Consider the following 13,101-nt stretch of genomic DNA (forward strand, 5'->3'; position numbering starts at 1 on the left):
GACCTTTTATCTGTGCAATATGCATGTAACAGCCACATGCTACAAGCAAGTTACCGTATATACTCGCCCATAAGTCGGTTTTTGGGAGTTCATATCTGGTCCAAAACTCTATGTCCGACTTATAGGCGAGCTATAAAAATGATGGTATTTTATGAGGCCAGTCCATCTGAAATAAAAGCTTATTAAGTATAACCGACTTATAGGCGAGTATATACGGTAGCGTAGTTTCTGACAATTCGGAGGATGCACCAATTTTTCTAGGCCCATTATTTATACATGACAATAATAGCAATTTCTTCAACCATCTTCGTACAAAATTAGCAGGGACAGACAAATCAAATCTTGTTTTTGGGTCAGACGAAGAACAACCCTTGTGAACGCAGTTATCACAGCATTTCCCGAATCTACACATCTGCTCTGCAAACGTCATCTATATCAGAATACAAAGCAGAAGCTGATTGACGACTGCGTTGACAAGGTTGATAGGCAAAAGATTTTAGACATGTTTTTTGGAAATGACGGACTAATTAATGCTGACGATAGTATTTGCTTCGACGCAAAATCTGACGACATAGAAGACGCATCTAGAGAGTTGTCAGGCAAATTTCACAGGTACTTTCAGAACAAATTGAAATCTAATTTGAAAGAAAAAGTCAACAAACCATTATGTACCGGGTTAGTTGAAAATGCATGGACAAACAATAATTCCGAGTCTCTCAATCACATCTTAAAGCAAGCTATAAATTGGAAATCGAAACCCCTCTTAGACCTTGTCAACTTCCTGAAAACTCTGATAGAGGCCCAATTTAAAGACATTAGGAAGGCAATCGTTGGTACAGGACAGTTTAGGCTTGCAAAGACCTACGAACACTTTGGGATGACAAGGACTGTTTGGGTATCAAAGACGACAGAGGAGCGTGACAGACATTACAAGCGTTTAAGACAATTTATTCCCAAAGACAAAATGACTGTTACCTCTACGGACAAGGTCACTAGACAAAAAGATTGGTCAGCAAAAACGGAAAATTAACGAGAGGACAAAAACATTTAAAAAGAAACGAAAACAAAGTAAATGCTCAGCTAAGTGAATGTTCAGATGTTTAATATTAACAGTGCGTACGCCGTATCTTGTTGAGATGCCCAGAAATGGGTAGGAATTCACTGTTACTTTTAAACCTCTTCGCATGGACATCTAAATTATTTTTTTCCGATTATTAGGAATAGGTTTTTCTGCCGCACATCTTGTCATCGTGATTGTTTTTTTTTTGCTTGTTTGTATTATATAATGTACTGTAAAATTACATATTTTCGTGGGGTCAAATTTTCATGGTTTGAGGAAAATTTCTTGGTTCGTGGGGATTTGATTTCGTGGATCAAGAATAAATGAGTACTTATGTGTGTAGAATTTTATATTTCCTTGTGGACATGAATTCGTGGGTCTTGACATACCACGAAAACAACGAAAATTAAACCCCCACGAAAATTTGTGATTCCACAGTATTATATTTTCGTCTTTATTATCAATTAGATGAATTTTAATCATGTTATGTGATTTAAAATAGAAGCTATATGCCAAATGCCTGAGACGCCTCTTAAATAGTTGCTGAATGATTTTACATGCTTTTTATCATTTATAATAATTTTTTATGATGTCTTATTTTGAATAGATTGCCTCAGACCAATGGTTCCTGTGGAATGGGGTGCACAAGTGGAAATGCATTTTCTCTTTATTACTCTGATCTATCTACCTCTGATATCTTACATCCACTGCAACACTAAAAGGTAACCCTCCTATAGATCTCCTCATTTTCTCCATATGACATCGAAAATATTTCTCTATTGCAACCTACAGAATATGTACAATGAAGAAGTTTTACAAAAATAAATGCTGATGTATACACAAATAGATGTTTGAGGGACAGGGTGAGTTTGTTTTGAAGAGAGTGTCTGAGAGGGCCCAGTGTTTGGATGTATGTAAGGATGTGTGAAGAGAATTTAGAACCTAACCCACTTTTTCCTCCAATCAGCAGCTGCTAAATTTTCTATTAAGTAGATCACTTAATTGTTAAGATTTTATGTCTATGCAGTAACTCCGCGCGCTGACTTATTAGCCAATCAAATTAGGTTCTAAGTAAGTTAGATCATATTAAGTAAAATTTTAGTGGTTAAGAAGGGCTCGGTCGCTTCGCTCCCTCCGCCCCTTCATAACCACTAAAATTTTACTTAATATGATCTAACTATTACTAAATGTATTATATAGACTTTTTTAGCTCTTCTGAGCCAAAGGCTCAAAGAGCTAATGCTATGGCCATTTGTGCGGTGTGCGTCGTGCGGTGTGCGTTAACTTTTTAGAATATGGGCCATAACTCAAGAACCCCTTGGCCAATCAGTTCCAAATTTGCCACAGGGTATCCTTGGCCCAAGGGCTACCATTTATACTAAAATAAGGGTTGGGACCCTAAAACAAGGGGAGATAATCAGGAAAACAAAACCAAAAGTACTAGTTGCTAAAAAATCTTCTTCTCCAGAACTGCCTGGCAGATTTTCACCAAACTTACATACAAGGATCAGGATATGTTGAAGATTAAAAATTGTTCAAGGCATGACCCTGGGGCAAAGGGCCTGGCCTCAAGGTCACTTTGAAGTTGACCTAAATTTACAATTAATAAAAATGTTTATATTTTGCTTACTTTACGGGCTAGGATCATCAAATCTTGTAAGTTGATGCATCTTAGGACTTCACATCATGTTAACTCAAAAGTAGGTCACGGTGACCTACTCTTTAAATTTTGTGAGCATTTGTTTTCAAATTGATTTGAAGGCATATTTTGGACACTTTAAAGCCTATGATCATGAAACTTAGTCAGTTGATGCATCTTGGGTCCTTGAACAACGTCAACCTAAAAGTAGGTCACCGTGACCTACTTTTTGAACTTTCTGACTTAACATTTTTAAAACATTAAATCCCATTATTTCAGGCACTGAAAGGGTTAGAATCATCAAATCTTGTAAGTTGCTGCATCTTGGGACCTTAAAACATATTTAAGAAAAAGTAGGTCACTGTGACCTACTTTTTAGAATTTTGCAGGCATATGTTTTCAAATTGTTTAAAAGGCATATTTTGATTACCTTCAGACCTACAATCATCAAACTTGGTCAGGAGATGCATCTTTGGACTCTGAAAAATGTCGACCAAAATGTAGGTCATGGTGACCTATTTTCGACATTTTATGGCTTTATTTAAGTATCTTAGGTATTTATTGGCTTAGAATCATCAAACTTTGTGAGTTGATGCATCTTGGGTTTTCGGAGAGTGACGATAAAAAATTAGGTCATGGTGACCTACTTTTGACATTTTATGGCTATATTCAAGTATCTCCGGTACTTATTGGCTTAGAATCATCAAACTTTGTCAGTTGATGCATCTTGGGTTTTTGGAGAGTGACGACCAAAAATTAGGTCATGGTGACCTAATTTGGACATTTTATGGCTATATTTACGTATCTTGGGTATTTATTGGCTTAGAATCATCAAATTTTGTGAGTTGATGCATCTTGGGTTTTCGGAGAGTGACGACCAAAAATTAGGTCATGGTGACCTAATTTTGACATTTATGGCTATATTTAAGTATTTCCTTTACAAATTGGCTTAGAATCATCAAACTTTGTCAGTTGATGCATCTCGGGTTTTCGGAGAGTGATGACCAAAAATTAGGTCAAAGTGACCTACTTTTGACATTTTATGGCTATATTTAAGTATCTTTGGTATAATAATTATTGGCTTAGAATCATCAAACTTTTTGAGTTGATGCATCTTGGGTTTTCAGAGAGTGACGACCAAAAATTACGGTCACGGTGACCTACTTTTGACATTTTATGGCTATATTTAAGTATCTCCAGTACTTATTGGCTTAGAATCATCAAACTGTCAGTTGATGCATCTTGGGTTTTCGGAGAGTGACGACCAAAAATTAGGTCACAGTGACCTACTTTCGACATTTTATGTCTATATTTAAGTATCTTAGGTATTTATCGGCTTAGAATCATCAAACTTAGTCAGCAGATGCATCTTTGGACTCTGAAAAATGTAGATTAAAATGTAGGTCATGGTGACCTACTTTCAACATTTTAGGGCTATAATTAAGTATCTCTGGTACTTATTGGCTTAGAATCATCAAACTTTGTCATGTGATGCATCTTGGGTTTTCGGAGAATGTTGACCAAAAAGTAGGTTACAGTGACCTACTTTCAACTTTTTATGGCTATATTTAAGTATCTTAGGTATTAATGGCTTAGAATAATCAAACTGTGTTAGTTGATGCATTTGGGGTTTTCCAAGAATGTAGACCAAGAAGTAGTCCTTATTGGCTAAGAATCATCAAACTTTGTCAGGTGGTGCAACTTTGGTCTCAGGATACCTAGTGTTAGAGGCTTCAAATACAAGTGATAGGTTGTACAATTTATCAGAAGAGCGATTCAAGGCCCTTGGGCCTCTTGTTTCTCCCCCATCCCATCCTTTTGGCTGTAATATAAATAAACTTAATTGTTGAGGATTTTGTTAAATCAACATTAAATATACTGATGGTACTTACTCTATACTGGCATTGCATTTTGTAAAAATTACTGGCACTCCCAAACACCAAATTCACAAACTTTGCTCCTATGGCAAACTGTTCAAATGTTGCTCCTTTAAAAGATTTTTCAAACAATAATTATATCATGTCAGAAGAAAAATAAAAATTTGCATGCTTAACCAATTAATATGAACCACCTGTTATTGGCATACAAAATATATTTGCAAGTTCCATGACCTACTTTAGTGTGTAAATATTTATTGCTGTGAACCGATCATTTTGATTTGTATTTGTAGAGAATATTTTCTTAGTTGCGAAAATTAATAGCCATAGTTTGATTTAAAATTGACGAAAAGCATTTAAAAGATGACACAAATAATTGTTAGTTTACAATAATGTTAACTGTTTTATTTATTACTTGTACCCTTCTTCATTCTTGGCATTCATTGAAAAAAAATATTTAAGTGAATTTTTAAAATGAAATTTCAACTCAGATAACTAACCAGATAAAAGCACCATAAGTTGTAACATCATGCTAATGAAAATTCTACCTCCATAAAATGGAGTAGAAATCCATTTCCCAGGATGTCCATTCTTAATTTAATAGACATACAGTGTGACATGGAAGACAAATATTTAACCAATTACATGTTAGGCATATAAACTTATTGCGAAAATAAAACTAGGTTCTAACTTAAAAACTTACGACACATTTGTACTTGAACTTAATTCAAACTGCAATTGGCTATCCTTCTTCAATGCTTGACGAGATTATCCCTCCTTCACATTGCTCACACTTAACTCTCTGCAGCAAATTTTTTAGGGTCCTCTCTCCAACTATAAACTTCCTTTCTTTGAGTAAAGTATACTCCTCACTCATCTCCCTTGGAATGAAAGAAAAAGTGAGCTAGCTCACATACCCCACGCTCCCCCATAACTTGACGGTGAAACACATTATGAAAGGCACAGTGCACTTTAAATACATAGTATAGATCAAAAATGGCAATAATTGCAAAAAATCTTCTCATCAAAATGTCTTGCATATGAGGACATTTAAATGTGGAATGAAGTTTCTAGATAAATAATGGAATCAAAATTTCTTGACAATATACGAATCCACACATTAATTTGAAGTGGGGGGGGGGTGAGAATAATAGTCAAAACTCTTTGGGATAAAATAATGGAATATGTTCTAAATATCAGCATAGGTTGACGAAACTATGTAAAACAGTTTAAGAGGAGTGGTGCTGACAAACTGTTCATCTCTATATTTAAAATATGGCCAAAAAGTCTAAGTTGGAAAGTGTGGAAATTCCTAGAAAAATAAAGGAATCAAAATTTCCTGGTAATATGCACATCTACATATTGTGTCCTAAATATCTGCAAAGTTTAACGAAATTCTATGCAGCGGTTTATGAGGAGTTGTGCTGACAAACTGTTAATCTCTATATTCAAGGTATGGCCAAATGCCCAAGTTAAAAGTGCGAAATTCCCGGAAAAAATAATGGAATCGGAAATTCCTGGTAATATGCACATCTACACATTGTGTCCTACATATCTGCAAAGTTTGACGAAATTCTGTGCAGCGGTTTATGAGGAGTTGCGCTGACAAACTGTTCATCTCTTTATCCAAGGTATGGCCAAATGCTTAAGTTAAAAGTGCGGAAATTCCCGGGGAAAATAATGGAATCGGAATTTCCTGGTAATATGCATATCTACACATTGTGTTCTAAATGCCTGCACAGTTTGACGAAATTCTGTGCAGCGGTTTATGAGGAGTTGCGCTGACAAACTGTTCATCTCTATATTCAAGGTATGGCCAAATGCCTAAGTTAAAAGTGCGGAAATTCCTGGAAAAAATAATGGAATCGGAATTTCCTGGTAATATGCACATCTACACATTGTGTCCTACATATCTGCAAAGTTTGTCGAAATTCTGTGCAGCGGGTTTATGAGGAGTTGCGCTGACAAACTGTTCATCTCTATATTCAAGGTATGGCCAAATGCCTAAGTTAAAAGTGTGGAAATTCCCGGAAAAAATAATGGAATCGGAATTTCCTGGTTCTATGCACATCTACACATTGTGTCCTAAATACCTGCAAAGTTTGACGAAATTCTGTGCAGCGGTTTATGAGGAGTTGCGCTGACAAAAAAAAAGAGGACTGACTGACTGACTGACGGACTGACTGACTGACGGACCAGTCAAAAACATTACACCTCCCGCAACTAGTTGCGTGGGGTATAAAAATAAATACAACTAGTGCCAATTGTAACGGAGACCGTTACAGATGTTCCCCAAACGCTCCCCAACTCCCTTTTATAATCATATTCCCTGTAGGCGTAATTAAATAAGACAAACTCTATGCATTTGAGACTTTAACAACGTTTACCAAGAAGTGTACCATGTTCATTCAAATTTTATTATTGCACACTTGCGCATGTGAATGCATGTGCGTAATGACCATATCATATTGTCTACACAATCTATATATTTTAATATGATAAATATAATCCGAAAGTATATATAAAAAAAAAGGTCATTCAAGTGTATTTTTGATTTTACCCATTTCACGTGCACGCACGTGCATACATGAGCATGGTTACCATACATTCTTGTAGAAGTCCATTACATCTATCTATGTTCTAAATCCCACCCCGTTTGGTTGAAAACCAAGGGAGTTATAGCTGTTTAAAGTTCAGCCAATCAGATTGCAGCGCTCGTACACGCACGTGTATGCATGTGCATAGTGACCATATCTTCTTGTAGAAGTTGATTATATATATCTATGTTCCAAATCCCATCCTGTTTGGTTGAAAACCAAGGAAGTTATGGCTGTTTAAAGTTTCAGCCAATCAGATTGCAGCGCACACGTACACGCTAGTGTATGCCTGTGCATGGTGACCATACCTTCTTGTAGAAGTCGATTATATATAACTATGTTCCAAATCTTATCCTGTTTGGTTGAAAACCAAGGGAGTTATAGCAATTTAAAGTTTCAGCCAATCAGATTGCAGCGCACGTGCATGCACGTGTTTTCATGATAATTGCTATATACCATGTTGTAGGATATCCTTATGCATGGCTATGTTCAAAGTTTCAAAGGATTTCGTCAAAAAACAAGAAAGATATAGAGACTTTAGTTTCAGCCAATCAGAGCAAAGCGCACGTGCATGCGCGTGAGATCTTGCTATTTTGACATGTCATCTTGTCTATAGTACTAATATATCTTTACACTATGAGTTTCAAAGCATTTCATCAAAAAATAGAAAAGTTAAGGCAATATACATTATATTGGTCATTTCACATGATGCACGTGCGCGCTCTTGCAAGCACGTGCGCACAAAATGACCTTGATTCCGCAAATCTACATAACATGTCTACTGACCCTAAAAAGGTTTTACCTACATCGGATCAACAGTTTACAAGATCACTCCCGGACAAAAAAGTACCCAGAAAGAAGAAGAAAAATAATAACTAGTGCTAATTGTAACGGGGACCGTTACAGATGTTCCCCAAACGCTCCCCAACTCTCTTTTTGTGCCATATTACCTGTAAACTTCATTAAATAAGACAAACTCTGAATTTGAGACTTTAACAACATATACCCGGAAGTGTACGACGTTCATTCAAATTTTAGCATTGCATGCGTGCGCATGCGAATGCCTGTGCGTAATGACCATATCATTTTGTCTACACAATCCATGTACTTAAATATAAAAAAAAATAAAGGTATTTAATCCAAAAGTAATAAAAAATACGCTCATTCAAGTGTATGTTTGATTTTGTTTATTTCACGTGCACGCATGTGCATACATGAGCACGGTGACCATATGTTCTTGTAGAAGTCTATTACATCTATCTATGTTCTAGATCCCACCCCATATGGTTAAAAACCAAGGGCGTTATAGCTGTTTAAAGTTTCAGCCAATCAGATTGCAGCGCACGTACACGCACGTGTATCCATGTGCATGTTGACCATACCTTCTTGTAGTTGTTCATTATATCTATCTATGTTTCAAATCCCATCCTGTTCGGTTGAAAACCAAGGGAGTTATAGCTGTTTAAAGTTTCAGCCAATCAGATTGCAGCACACGTGCGTGTACGTGTTTTCATGATAATTCCTATATATCATATTTTAGGATATCCTAATGCATGGCTATGTTCAAAATTTCAAAGCATTTCATCAAAAAACAAAAAAGATATTGAGATTTTTGTTTCAGCCAATCAGAGTGCAGCGCACGTGCATGCGCGTGAGATCTTGCTATTTTGACCATGTCATATTGTCTATGCTACTAATGTATCCTTATATTATGAGTTCTAAAGCATTTCATCAAAAATTTAAAAACTTACATCAATATCAATTAAATCTGTCATTTATCATGTTGCACGTGCGCGCTCTTGCAAGCACGTGCGCGCAAAATGACCTTCGTTCCGCAAATCTACATTGCATGTCTACTGACCCTAAAAACATTTCACCTTAGTCTGATGTGTAGTTTACAAGATCACTCGCGGACAAAATTTTCCCAGGAAGAAAAATAATAAGAATAATAATAATAAGAAACAGAGTAAAAACAATATGTTCCCCAACTTCGTTTGGGGAACATAATAATAAGAAACAGAGTAAAAACAATATGTTCCCCAACTTCGTTTGGGGAACATAATAATAACTACTAAAGGTATCATGTTTTAACACTGCATGTCTAAAACTAATATTTTTGTCAGATGCAGGTCCAGGACCATGTGTAAAGAGGGGGTTGCTATACTTATTGCCATAGTTATGGGTAAATCAAGAACATAATCCAAAGTAGGGTGGGAAGCAAAGCCTCATAAGTTTTTGACAATTGGCAATAATTGACCCCTTTTCATAGAATCCACACTCCCCAGAATGCTTCCACTTAACTTTCATCTTTACTAGCCAAGTGGTTCTTCAGCAGATTTTTTTCTATAAATTTGCAAATGGGTGGCAAACTCCCAAAGCAGCATCCAGTTGATTACTAGTATATGCTTTTGAAATGTTTCTTTAGTTCTACTTTGATGACTATCAACTCTGTATTCTGTACACTACTGGACGAAAAAAGTGCTGAGAATCCCAAATTTTACTGATAATGTTTGATAATTACTGATACGGTGCTGTTCTTGCTGATAATTACTGATATTTACTGTTATTATTACTGTTGTTGCTGATAATTTTAGTTGTTGCTGATAAATACTGTTGAGGTACTGTCGATGCTGAGATTTACTGATAATTACTGTTGTCATTGTTTTTAACCTTGGAATGGATAAAAATAGCCTGAGAAATGATTATTTGTTTTTTTTTTTTAAGTATTTTAACAAATTCATTACAGTCAATTACAAAATAAATTATTCTAAATAAAAAAGTCACATTATCATTAATTTGTATTCAGTTTTTATCTTTTAATTTAATTATTTATATTTTTAGACCATAATGTTAACATAAGCTTTCATAAATATTTATGTTTTTTCTTTAAATTTCTCCTTACACGTAGATGACAATATCTGAGGAAAATTACTCTGTTGTATTTGCAGTTGTTTTTCTTCCCAAGTACTTTTTTTAAGAAGTTTAATTTTTGTTCATAAAGGTTCAAAAAAATCTCATCTCATATTTTTTCTCACATGTCTGTGTACTGTCATCAAAAGCTTTTTGTGGGTATCTTTAATACTTCAATACAGTCAATGGTTGTAAATATCAATTTATTTTACCTTGTGGAGAACTGAAAATGCATGAGCACATTAAGTTGAACCCCCCCCCCCCTTTTCCAATTACTTTTAAATTAAGCTCTCATTTTAACAAGACAGTATTAAATATTTTTCATGAAAACTAGTCTTGAAGCGTACACTTTGTTATTTTATAGAAGAATGTGACAGGGTTAAATAATTAAATTGAAGTATCTTTAATTATTTTTTTATATATATATTATGTAGACAGCGCGCTCTAGTTCTCCGATGTCCTCCCTGCGATAATTTTATATCGTGTCGGTTTCTAGCTGTCTCTCTCTCTCTCTCTCTCTCTCTCTCTCTCTCTCTCTCTCTCTTTTTTAAATTATTTGTTAAGGCTTAAGTATTGTACGCTACATGACATAAATCTTATGCAGTGTGATTTTCAGTCAATGAAATATACGTCTTTCTTTAGGCTAATTCTTTTTTCATTGTATACAGTTTTAAGTCTATGGGCATATGGCTTCTAATATTATGCGCCAATCCTTAAACATGTTATATGCGGTCAGTCAGTTAAAAAACTAAATAAAATAAATCATAACTTGAATTAACTTTTTCCATTTATGCAATCTTTGTGCTTGTTGTTATTGAACATACCTGTCAACCACGTGTAAAAGTTTTACTTTCGTTTTAGAATCGGGTCAATTATTAGTACATTCTGCCACATGGATATCGTTACGGCTTGCGTTTTTGTAAACAGGGGCGGATACAAAATTTGTGGTTACGGGGGGCGTGGATAACTTTGTTGAGGCAAGGGGTCTGGGGGCCGCCTTAAGGCCCCCAATGGGTCCAGGGCAAAGCCCTGGTGGGGGCCCATGGGGCGAAGCCCCCGGAAGCTCCTGGGTTTTCGTGTATTTTAGAGTAAAACCAGGCACTATAATAGTGCATATTTTTCAATTTTTAAAAGTGGCATATAGGTTCGGATGTTTGAATGATAATATTGTATTGAATGTTTCTCAGTTCTCATTGTATTGTAACACATGCCACCATAATAAACAATTTACCTACTTAGTACTTACTAATAGTACGCCGTGTTTAATACTATTTATATCATACTTTGAATGGGGGGCCAGGGGGCGCAGCCCCCGGAAGCTCCTGGATTTTTGTGTATTTTAAGAGTAAAACCAGGCAGAATAACAGTGGTTTGGTTGGTTTAGTACCAAAATGTGGCATTATAAATATTAGTCACATCATACTTTAAAAATTTTAGGGGGGCGTGCGCCCCCCACGCCACCCCCCTTAAATCCGCCAGTGGTAAAATTAAAATTTTGTGCAGTGATTATAATTTTTTTTAATTCCATTTTTGTCCGAGACCTTTGTGTAAACGAACAGTACAAACTTGGTGCTTATTTATATGATTTTACTTGATTGTAGCACGAAAAGGAGGGGGTGAAATAAGTGATAGCCGATAGGGCAAGGTCTGTTCTTTAGTTGTGTGTTTTAAAAGTCATGCAAGTTACGATTTTATACTTATCGAATTTTTTATATGCATGAATAAAATTATTTTAGAGAATCAATTGCAATGAACAATACAAATCTCAGTACTGAAGTAATTATAACATTTATTCATGAGTGCGATCGACACACAACGTCATGTTTCTGACATTCAAAATCCATACATTTAAGGTTTTTTTTTTCTCTGATTAAGCGAAGTGGAGTTTCCCTGCATCTGAATTGGGAACAATTCATGCTAATATTATTTAAAAAAGTGCTCCACTAAAGAATCTTTCTCTTTATATCTATATGATTGTATATTTTGCCCATTTTTTTTATTAAAAAGTGAAGTCAATTCTAGTCTACGTATTTACCGGTCCCAAACAAATATACTCGCCGGCCTAAAGTCCCTTACTTCGCATTTATAGCAACCTACAATTTTTTTTGTTTAGTTTCTTATTCACGCATGCGTTTTAGACCTACTGTAAGTTATGTTTAAAACCACCTACATTTTTTATGTTTTTGTGGTCTAGGTATACTAAAGTAAAATGGTAAAAAATTCAAATAAATGATTGATTGATTGAAGAAATATGCGTAAAACTAAAAAATGAAATTAAATACTGAAGAAGATAGATCTTTGAGAATTGAAATAAAAATGAAAATAAGTCTGCACAACGTACATGATGAACATATATGTATCTTTTTTTTCATTATAGTACCAAGGTGTTCTTTTCTAAATATTTTTTTTATCAATTTTATTCGTCATCAAATTCAATATTATGGAATATATTTTTACGAGCGACCATAAACTTTAAGATTGTTCCAGAGTAGCGAGTACATGTACAGTGTAGGTAGTTTGTTTATTGAAAACAACGGTAGCCGCAGACGAAGAACAATAGGTAATTAGTGCCCATTGTTACGCTGACCACTACAATTTGCATAGAATATACAAGTTGTACCCCGCTCTACCCCGGGGCTGAAGACATGTACACAATACAGCCAAATCACAGGTCTATCACCGATTCCTGATCAATTGAAATCAATTTAAAGGTGTTTTCCTTTCAACTTTTTACCATGCAAAATTAAAATCGATCAATTTGATCATATACTAATAGTAACATATTAAATTAAGTCTCATTTCAGTTCTTATTTTCCATTCCATAAAATCAAATAAAAAAATTAATAAGATTTCAAAACTGATTAAAATAAAAAATGATTTTGTATTTGAACTTTAAGAGACAAACTAAACACGTGTACCTTTGTACTAGGGATTCTTAACCTCTAATTTTTAATCAGCTCGCCCCATTTGCCATTTGCACATGCATACAGTGTGTACTTGTGCATATGTACATGTGGA

Source organism: Saccostrea cucullata, unplaced genomic scaffold, assembly GCF_032062105.1.
Source record: "Saccostrea cucullata isolate Sc308-1 unplaced genomic scaffold, CSIRO_AGI_Scuc_v1 ctg3746, whole genome shotgun sequence".
Taxonomy (NCBI): Eukaryota; Metazoa; Mollusca; class Bivalvia; order Ostreida; family Ostreidae; genus Saccostrea; species Saccostrea cuccullata.